Source organism: Drosophila rhopaloa, unplaced genomic scaffold, assembly GCF_018152115.1.
Source record: "Drosophila rhopaloa isolate 14029-0021.01 unplaced genomic scaffold, ASM1815211v1 contig_3, whole genome shotgun sequence".
In the NCBI taxonomy this organism is placed as follows: domain Eukaryota; kingdom Metazoa; phylum Arthropoda; class Insecta; order Diptera; family Drosophilidae; genus Drosophila; species Drosophila rhopaloa.
In genome coordinates this window covers 9,504,449-9,515,447 of record NW_025335123.1, presented here as the reverse complement: position 1 = coordinate 9,515,447, position 10,999 = coordinate 9,504,449, and positions in this window count along the sequence as shown.

The following is a 10,999-nucleotide window of genomic DNA, read 5'->3' as shown; positions in this document are numbered from 1 at the left end:
TTCCGTTTGCACTCCACGCAGGAATCAGCACGTCCGCTGCCCGCATTCCTTATCGAGGGCGCGCATCTTATCGCGTTATTCATGCCCGCGGCATTCGATGAATGCAGTCCGCGGTTGGTTTAATTAACTCATTAAAGAGCTTGACCAAACGGCCGTTGGCCAGTCATAGTCACACTGTCTGGGTGGCTAACTGGCTACCGTTGCCGTAGGTCGCACTGCCGTCGCATGCCGGTGTACTTTCCGCTGCACCCGCTCGCAAAATCACTGCATTACTCATACGACGCGTGGCCGCAGACACAAGCAATCGCACGCCCCCTAGCGGCGACTTTGGTGTAGCTGACTATTAAAGTTAAGCTTTTTCCAAGCAACAAGCTTATGTCAGTTAGCACTTGAGGCGCACCACTGTAATGTATTAATACAAAAGCGCGAGAGTATGCAACACTTGTTCAGCGTATGTAAAAGTATGCTACATAATACGTACACTCATTTTACAGTATTTTTGAGCATTCGTTTTTCAATTTAACGTTGAACAAATTCTTGCCCCATTTTCATGTCAGATATTTCTAATTTTCCGATGACTTGTAATATAGTGACCCAAAATTGGATTTCGAGTGTCCATAACTTTACCAAATTTAATCCGATTCCAAAGTGACATACCTCTAAAGACTTGTGATTCGATCCTCCAAAAATCTACATTTAAAATTTTCAATTTAACGTTGATTAAATTTTTGACCCATTTTCATGTCAGTTATTTCTAATTTTCCGATGACTTGTAATAGAGTGACCCAAAATTGGACTTCGAGAGTCTATAACTTTACCAAATTTAATCCGATTCCAAAGTGGCATACCTCTTAAGACTTGTGATTCGATACTCTAAAAATCTGCATTCAAAATTTTCAATTTAACGTTGATCAAATTTTTGACCCATTTTCATGTCAGTTATTTCTAATTTTCCGATGACTTGAAATAGAGTGACCCAAAATTGGACTTCGATAGTCCATAACTTTACCAAATTTAATCCGATTCCAAAGTGGCATACCTCTAAAGACTTGTGATTCGATCCTCTAAAAATCTGCATTCAAAATTTTCCATTTAACGTTGATCAAATTTTTGACCCATTTTCATGTTAGTTATTTCTAATTTTCCGATGACTTGGAATAGAGTGACCCAAAATTGGACTTCGAGAGTCCATAACTTTACCAAATTTAATCCGATTCCAAAGTGGCATACCTCTAAAGACTTGTGATTCGATCCTCTAAAAATCTGCATTCAACATTTTCAATTTAACGTTGATCAAATTTTTGACCCATTTTCATGTCAGTTATTTCTAATTTTCCGATGACTTGTAATAGAGTGACCCAAAATTGGACTTCGAGAGTCCATAACTTTACCAAATTTAATCCGATTCCAAAGTGGCATACCTCTAAAGACTTGTGATTCGATCCTCTAAAAATCTGCATTCAACATTTTCAATTTAACGTTGATCAAATTTTTGACCCATTTTCATGTCAGTTATTTCTAATTTTCCGATGACTTGTAATAGAGTGACCCAAAATTGGACTTCGAGAGTCCATAACTTTACCAAATTTAATCCGATTCCGAAGTGGCATACCTCTAAAGACTTGTGATTCGATCCTCTAAAAATCTGCATTCAAAATTTTCAATTTAACGTTGATCAAATTTTTGACCCATTTTCATGTTAGTTATTTCTAGTTTTCCGATGACTTGTAATAGAGTGACCCAAAATTGGACTTCGAGAGTCCATAACTTTACCAAATTTAATCCGATTCCAAAGTGGCATACCTCTAAAGACTTGTGATTCGATCCTCTAAAAATCTGCATTCAAAATTTTCAATTTAACGTTGATCAAATTTTTGACCCATTTTCATATCAGTTATTTCTAATTTTCCGATGACTTGGAATAGAGTGACCCAAAATTGGACTTCGAGAGTCCATAACTTTACCAAATTTAATCCGATTCCAAAGTGGCATACCTCTAAAGACTTGTGATTCGATCCTCTAAAAATCTGCATTCAAAATTTTCAATTTAACGTTGATCAAATTTTTGACCCATTTTCATATCAGTTATTTCTAATTTTCCGATGACTTGGAATAGAGTGACACAAAATTGGACTTCGAGAGTACATAACTTTACCAAATTTAATCCGATTCCAAAGTGGCATACCTCTAAAGACTTGTGATTCGATCCTCTAAAAATCTGCATTCAACATTTTCAATTTAACATTGATCAAATTTTTGACCCATTTTCATGTTAGTTATTTCTAGTTTTCCGATGACTTGTAATAGAGTGACCCAAAATTGGACTTCGAGAGTCCATAACTTTACCAAATTTAATCCGATTCCAAAGTGGCATACCTCTAAAGACTTGTGATTCGATCCTCTAAAAATCTGCATTCAAAATTTTCCATTTAACGTTGATCAAATTTTTGACCCATTTTCATGTTAGTTATTTCTAATTTTCCGATGACTTGGAATAGAGTGACCCAAAATTGGACTTCGAGAGTCCATAACTTTACCAAATTTAATCCGATTCCAAAGTGGCATACCTCTAAAGACTTGTGATTCGATCCTCTAAAAATCTGCATTCAACATTTTCAATTTAACGTTGATCAAATTTTTGACCCATTTTCATGTCAGTTATTTCTAATTTTCCGATGACTTGTAATAGAGTGACCCAAAATTGGACTTCGAGAGTCCATAACTTTACCAAATTTAATCCGATTCCAAAGTGGCATACCTCTAAAGACTTGTGATTCGATCCTCTAAAAATCTGCATTCAACATTTTCAATTTAACGTTGATCAAATTTTTGACCCATTTTCATGTCAGTTATTTCTAATTTTCCGATGACTTGTAATAGAGTGACCCAAAATTGGACTTCGAGAGTCCATAACTTTACCAAATTTAATCCGATTCCGAAGTGGCATACCTCTAAAGACTTGTGATTCGATCCTCTAAAAATCTGCATTCAAAATTTTCAATTTAACGTTGATCAAATTTTTGACCCATTTTCATGTTAGTTATTTCTAGTTTTCCGATGACTTGTAATAGAGTGACCCAAAATTGGACTTCGAGAGTCCATAACTTTACCAAATTTAATCCGATTCCAAAGTGGCATACCTCTAAAGACTTGTGATTCGATCCTCTAAAAATCTGCATTCAAAATTTTCAATTTAACGTTGATCAAATTTTTGACCCATTTTCATATCAGTTATTTCTAATTTTCCGATGACTTGGAATAGAGTGACCCAAAATTGGACTTCGAGAGTCCATAACTTTACCAAATTTAATCCGATTCCAAAGTGGCATACCTCTAAAGACTTGTGATTCGATCCTCTAAAAATCTGCATTCAAAATTTTCAATTTAACGTTGATCAAATTTTTGACCCATTTTCATATCAGTTATTTCTAATTTTCCGATGACTTGGAATAGAGTGACACAAAATTGGACTTCGAGAGTACATAACTTTACCAAATTTAATCCGATTCCAAAGTGGCATACCTCTAAAGACTTGTGATTCGATCCTCTAAAAATCTGCATTCAACATTTTCAATTTAACATTGATCAAATTTTTGACCCATTTTCATGTTAGTTATTTCTAGTTTTCCGATGACTTGTAATAGAGTGACCCAAAATTGGACTTCGAGAGTCCATAACTTTACCAAATTTAATCCGATTCCAAAGTGGCATACCTCTAAAGACTTGTGATTCGATCCTCTAAAAATCTGCATTCAAAATTTTCCATTTAACGTTGATCAAATTTTTGACCCATTTTCATGTTAGTTATTTCTAGTTTTCCGATGACTTGTAATAGAGTGACCCAAAATTGGATTTCGAGAGTCCATAACTTTACCAAATTTAATCCGATTCCAAAGTGGCATACCTCTAAAGACTTGTGATTCGATCCTCTAAAAATCTGCATTCAACATTTTCAATTTAACGTTGATCAAATTTTTGACCCATTTTCATGTCAGTTATTTCTAATTTTCCGATGACTTGTAATAGAGTGACCCAAAATTGGACTTCGAGAGTCCATAACTTTACCAAATTTAATCCGATTCCAAAGTGGCATACCTCTAAAGACTTGTGATTCGATCCTCTAAAAATCTGCATTCAAAATTTTCCATTTAACGTTGATCAAATTTTTGACCCATTTTCATGTTAGTTATTTCTAGTTTTCCGATGACTTGTAATAGAGTGACCCAAAATTGGATTTCGAGAGTCCATAACTTTACCAAATTTAATCCGATTCCAAAGTGGCATACCTCTAAAGACTTGTGATTCGATCCTCTAAAAATCTGCATTCAACATTTTCAATTTAACGTTGATCAAATTTTTGACCCATTTTCATGTCAGTTATTTCTAATTTTCCGATGACTTGTAATAGAGTGACCCAAAATTGGACTTCGAGAGTCCATAACTTTACCAAATTTAATCCGATTCCAAAGTGGCATACCTCTTAAGACTTGTGATTCGATCCTCTAAAAATCTACATTTAAAATTATCAATTTAACGTTGATCAAATTTTTGACTCATTTTCATGTCAGTTATTTCTAATTTTCCGATGACTTGTAATAGAGTGACCCAAAATTGGACTTCGAGAGTCCATAACTTTACCAAATTTAATCCGATTCCAAAGTGGCATACCTCTAAAGACTTGTGATTCGATCCTCTAAAAATCTGCATTCAACATTTTCAATTTAACGTTGATCAAATTTTTGACTTATTTTCATGTCAGTTATTTCTAATTTTCCGATGACTTGTAATAGAGTGACCCAAAATTGGATTTCGAGAGTCCATAACTTTACCAAATTTAATCCGATTCCAAAGTGGCATACCTCTAAAGACTTGTGATTCGATCCTCTAAAAATCTGCATTCAACATTTTCAATTTAACGTTGATCAAATTTTTGACCCATTTTCATGTTAGTTATTTCTAATTTTCCGATGACTTGTAATAGAGTGACCCAAAATTGGACTTCGAGAGTCCATAACTTTACCAAATTTAATCCGATTCCAAAGTGGCATACCTCTAAAGACTTGTGATTCGATCCTCTAAAAATCTGCATTCAACATTTTCAATTTAACGTTGATCAAATTTTTGACCCATTTTCATGTCAGTTATTTCTAATTTTCCGATGACTTGTAATAGAGTGACCCAAAATTGGACTTCGAGAGTCCATAACTTTACCAAATTTAATCCGATTCCAAAGTGGCATACCTCTAAAGACTTGTGATTCGATCCTCTAAAAATCTGCATTCAAAATTTTCAATTTAACATTGATCAAATTTTTGACCCATTTTCATGTTAGTTATTTCTAGTTTTCCGATGACTTGTAATAGAGTGACCCAAAATTGGACTTCGAGAGTCCATAACTTTACCAAATTTAATCCGATTCCAAAGTGGCATACCTCTAAAGACTTGTGATTCGATCCTCTAAAAATCTGCATTCAAAATTTTCCATTTAACGTTGATCAAATTTTTGACCCATTTTCATGTTAGTTATTTCTAGTTTTCCGATGACTTGTAATAGAGTGACCCAAAATTGGATTTCGAGAGTCCATAACTTTACCAAATTTAATCCGATTCCAAAGTGGCATACCTCTAAAGACTTGTGATTCGATCCTCTAAAAATCTGCATTCAACATTTTCAATTTAACGTTGATCAAATTTTTGACCCATTTTCATGTCAGTTATTTCTAATTTTCCGATGACTTGTAATAGAGTGACCCAAAATTGGACTTCGAGAGTCCATAACTTTACCAAATTTAATCCGATTCCAAAGTGGCATACCTCTAAAGACTTGTGATTCGATCCTCTAAAAATCTACATTCAAAATTTTCCATTTAACGTTGATCAAATTTTTGACCCATTTTCATGTTAGTTATTTCTAGTTTTCCGATGACTTGTAATAGAGTGACCCAAAATTGGATTTCGAGAGTCCATAACTTTACCAAATTTAATCCGATTCCAAAGTGGCATACCTCTAAAGACTTGTGATTCGATCCTCTAAAAATCTGCATTCAACATTTTCAATTTAACGTTGATCAAATTTTTGACCCATTTTCATGTCAGTTATTTCTAATTTTCCGATGACTTGTAATAGAGTGACCCAAAATTGGACTTCGAGAGTCCATAACTTTACCAAATTTAATCCGATTCCAAAGTGGCATACCTCTTAAGACTTGTGATTCGATCCTCTAAAAATCTACATTTAAAATTATCAATTTAACGTTGATCAAATTTTTGACTCATTTTCATGTCAGTTATTTCTAATTTTCCGATGACTTGTAATAGAGTGACCCAAAATTGGACTTCGAGAGTCCATAACTTTACCAAATTTAATCCGATTCCAAAGTGGCATACCTCTAAAGACTTGTGATTCGACCCTCTAAAAATCTGCATTTAAAATTTTCAATTTAACTTTGATCAAATTTTTGACCCATTTTCATGTTAGTTATTTCTAATTTTCCGATGACTTGGAATAGAGTGACCCAAAATTGGACTTCGAGAGTCCATAACTTTACCAAATTTAATCCGATTCCAAAGTGGCATACCTCTAAAGACTTGTGATTCGACCCTCTAAAAATCTGCATTTAAAATTTTCAATTTAACGTTGATCAAATTTTTGACCCATTTTCATGTTAGTTATTTCTAATTTTCCGATGACTTGGAATAGAGTGACCCAAAATTGGACTTCGAGAGTCCATAACTTAACCAAATTTAATCCGATTCCAAAGTGGCATACCTCTAAAGACTTGTGATTCGACCCTCTAAAAATCTGCATTTAAAATTTTCAATTTAACGTTGATCAAATTTTTGACCCATTTTCATGTTAGTTATTTCTAATTTTCCGATGACTTGGAATAGAGTGACCCAAAATTGGACTTCGAGAGTCCATAACTTTACCAAATTTAATCCGATTCCAAAGTGGCATACCTCTAAAGACTTGTGATTCGATCCTCTAAAAATCTGCATTCAAAATTTTCAATTTAACGGTGATCAAATTTTTGACCCATTTTCATGTTAGTTATTTCTAATTTTCCGATGACTTGTAATAGAGTGACCCAAAATTGGACTTCGAGAGTCCATAACTTTACCAAATTTAATCCGATTCCAAAGTGGCATACCTCTAAAGACTTGTGATTCGATCCTCTAAAAATCTGCATTTAAAATTTTCAATTTAACGTTGATCAAATTTTTGACCCATTTTCATGTCAGTTATTTCTAATTTTCCGATGACTTGTAATAGAGTGACCCAAAATTTGACTTCGAGAGTCCATAACTTTACCAAATTTAATCCGATTCCAAAGTGGCATACCTCTAAAGACTTGTGATTCGATCCTCTAAAAATCTGCATTCAAAATTTTCAATTTAACGTTGATCAAATTTTTGACCCATTTTCATGTCAGTTATTTCTAATTTTCCGATGACTTGTAATAGAGTGACCCAAAATTTGACTTCGAGAGTCCATAACGTTACCAAATTTAATCCGATTCCAAAGTGGCATATCTCTAAAGACTTGTGATTCGATCCTCTAAAAATCTGCATTCAAAATTATCAATTTAACGTTGATCAAATTTTTGACCCATTTTCATGTCAGTTATTTCTAATTTTCCGATGACTTGTAATAGAGTGACCCAAAATTGGACTTCGAGAGTCCATAACTTTACCAAATTTAATCCGATTCCAAAGTGGCATACCTCTAAAGACTTGTGATTCGATCCTCTAAAAATCTGCATTCAAAATTTTCAATTTAACGGTGATCAAATTTTTGACCCATTTTCATGTTAGTTATTTCTAATTTTCCGATGACTTGTTTAACGTTGACCCAAAATTGGACTTCGAGAGTCCATAACTTTACAAAATTTAATCCGATTCCAAAGTGGCATACCTCTAAAGACTTGTGATTCGATCCTCTAAAAATCTGCATTCAAAATTTTCAATTTAACGGTGATCAAATTTTTGACCCATTTTCATGTTAGTTATTTCTAATTTTCCGATGACTTGTTTAACGTTGACCCAAAATTGGACTTCGAGAGTCCATAACTTACCAAATTTAAGCCGATAATGCAGCGCAAAATCGACATAGCTTCATTGTTTTTAGTAATATAGGCATACAAATTAAAATTTAGTGGTTTTGTAATAACTGCAAGGGTATATAAGCATTGGCTTGCCGAAGTTTGGCTTCCTTTATTGTTTTACATGATTTTACTTACATGCGGTTAAAACATTTGTTATTAACAAATAATTGATTCAGTCGCCTTAACATGACAACAAATTTTCTAGGAAGAAATATAATGATGAATTAAATGAGATCTCTGCTTAATGAATTTGAAGAAGTGTGAACCCAATTTTGTGTGTGTCCCAGGTGTGTAAAGCAAACATGTCAAGTTAAAATTTCAACTGTTCAGTAATTTCTACATTTTCACCAATAGCGCCACCTGGATTCAACTTCCCTGTATTGCTGAAGATACAGGTTCTTTATAGCAGGAGCCTTACAACTTCCGTTCAATCAGTTTGAATCCCGTTGGTTGAATAGATATTGTTAACGCTTTCTCATGGAATTCCCCTTTTTCAAACTCAAGCAAAGAATATGAGGAGTTACAGAAGCATTTTCCACTGGTTTCGCCAGTAAGCCCGGCTTAAATCACTTTTTCTGGGGCGAAAAGGGGAAAAGCGGGGTAGTTGCTGGGCCAAATCAGCCGCATGATGCGATGACAACGAATTTTCATTGTCGCCATTCAAGCGCAAAGTGTTCGCAAATCGCCCATTAATAATTTGAATTAACTTTTGTTGCCTAGCCAAACACTCGGCAGTTCGGGAAGAAACACACACACATACTGGGGCACGTGAATACAGGGACACCCACACCCACACCGACACTCACACACACACAGAGGACGCATTAAATTCAATTAACGAGACATTGTAAATATTGTCACACCTTTCACAAAAGTCAACACGGGGCCAACACTCGAAACTTGTCGTTGTTGCCACTTTATTCTTTGTGCATGCTGTGTTGCTGTTGTTTGCATATGGATAGCGCGGACCAAGGGGGCGGGGCTGTGGGCTGCATACACTGCAAAAAAAGAAGAACAAAAGCCACCTGTTGGCAATTGAAATAGGGAAAGAAAGCAAAAGAAACTTTTAAAAAAAGGGAACATAAGCAATGGTAATTGAAATAATAACCTACCGAAAAGTACATAAACCATGTTGTTCGTTTTTAAATTCAAATAAAAAATCAGTAAACGCTATCGGTTTTACAAAGTACTTTCATTGCACCACAGCTTTTTAATTTTTTTCTTTAAAGCTTATCTTTTTTAAATATTTATGATATTAATACACTTGTTTTGGCAGTAAGAAATTCGAGATACCAGCACCAGTAGGAAAAACTGTGACAAAATGTACAGAACCAATAATAACTTGAAAATACTATTTTACTAAGCTTTAAGAAAAAAATTAAATTCTTTTACATTTTTTTTAGCCCGAACAGTTTTTTTCTCCTAGTGCAAAGAGCACGGTAAGCAGCCAGGTAATGGATCAATTCCCGCCCTGACAACTCGCCAATTTTTGATTCCAGGCACTAAGGTTAGAGGTCACACGGCTATGGGACATTACGTACGTGAGCTGAGCCCAGACTTTTCCGAGTGCAAGTGTGTGCGTAACTGTGTCTATTTGATATGTTTGGCTTGTCTGCCACCCATTTCGATGATTGTCGCGGCCAGAGGGGGGATGTGGGATGGGGGGATAGGAGATGGGGGGTGGTAGCATCCTGGGCAATATACATATGCGGGTGTGGAAGTGGAAGTGGATTAACGGCTGGCGGGTGCATTCCGTACCAGTACCAGCCAGAAACGGAGATGCTCTGGGATTGCTCCAGGACTGGATGTAGGGATGCCTGACCTACATTGCAGAAGGGGCAGCGAGGGGGGAGCCCTCCGCTCCAGGACCCACAATCTCAACCCACGTAATTACGGAGCGCTCGGCGACCGACTGGGGGCCACTGGCGCCATTAACCCTAACGAGGCGGCGTCCTTTTAATGAATATCGGGTTAATGAATATTTTATAGAAAAATGTGCAATGCTCGCAAGGCCGCAGATAGTCGTACCTGGCCTGGCCTGGCCGGGACTCAACTGGTCAGCTCGGGGGGTTAGAGAGAGCTCTGGTTTTTTGCGAGCTTTACTTTGAAGAACCCTCGCTGGGGCATCCCTTTTTATCCCACTCAATAAAAATTGCAGCGCATAGCAAAAGGGTCACGTACTTTAATTTGGCTTACTCCGTGAATGAGTGCAATTGAAATGAATAGAAATGTGCAGCCGCTCGGTTCGTCGAAATGGGAAAGCTGTCGCCTCCTGAAAACCCCTTAGCCCCCTCCTTAGCCACCCTCCCCCCTCCCCCATGACCCGACTACGTGTGAGCTTTGAACAAATTGAGCGTGGGCGACCGACTTACGATGCTTGAAATATTTGCTAAGTGCCAGCGAAAGGGTTTCCAGTGCATTTGCATGCCGGCAGCCCAATATTGGATTCCCCCCTCCCCTCCCCCCTTCGATTTCAAGGTGAAAACCAGCTAAGAAGGCAGGCGAAATGCTCTAAAGGGGACTCACCCAAATTAGATGGGGGCAATTAAGCTGCCAAGTGTCGGAACTGGTAGGTGGTAGATGGTAGCTGGTATTTTTACCCTAATGGAGCCGTGACACACTTCTGTTGCACATCCTTTTTAATGCCCGGCAAACTACAAAAGTCGCCCTGACAACTGCATTTTTTGTATTCATTCCCATTTTACCATCAAGCCAGTGAGCCCGGTGAAATATTAAAAAATGTATGAATACAAGGTAATCTATACAGGCACAAACAGCAGCAGCATCAGAAGCCACAAAGCAGCGTTTTCCCGTTTTCCCGTTTTCCCGTTATTCTCGCTAATGATGTGCCACTTTCTGGCTCCGATTTCAGTTAGCCTCTGACCCAAATATTT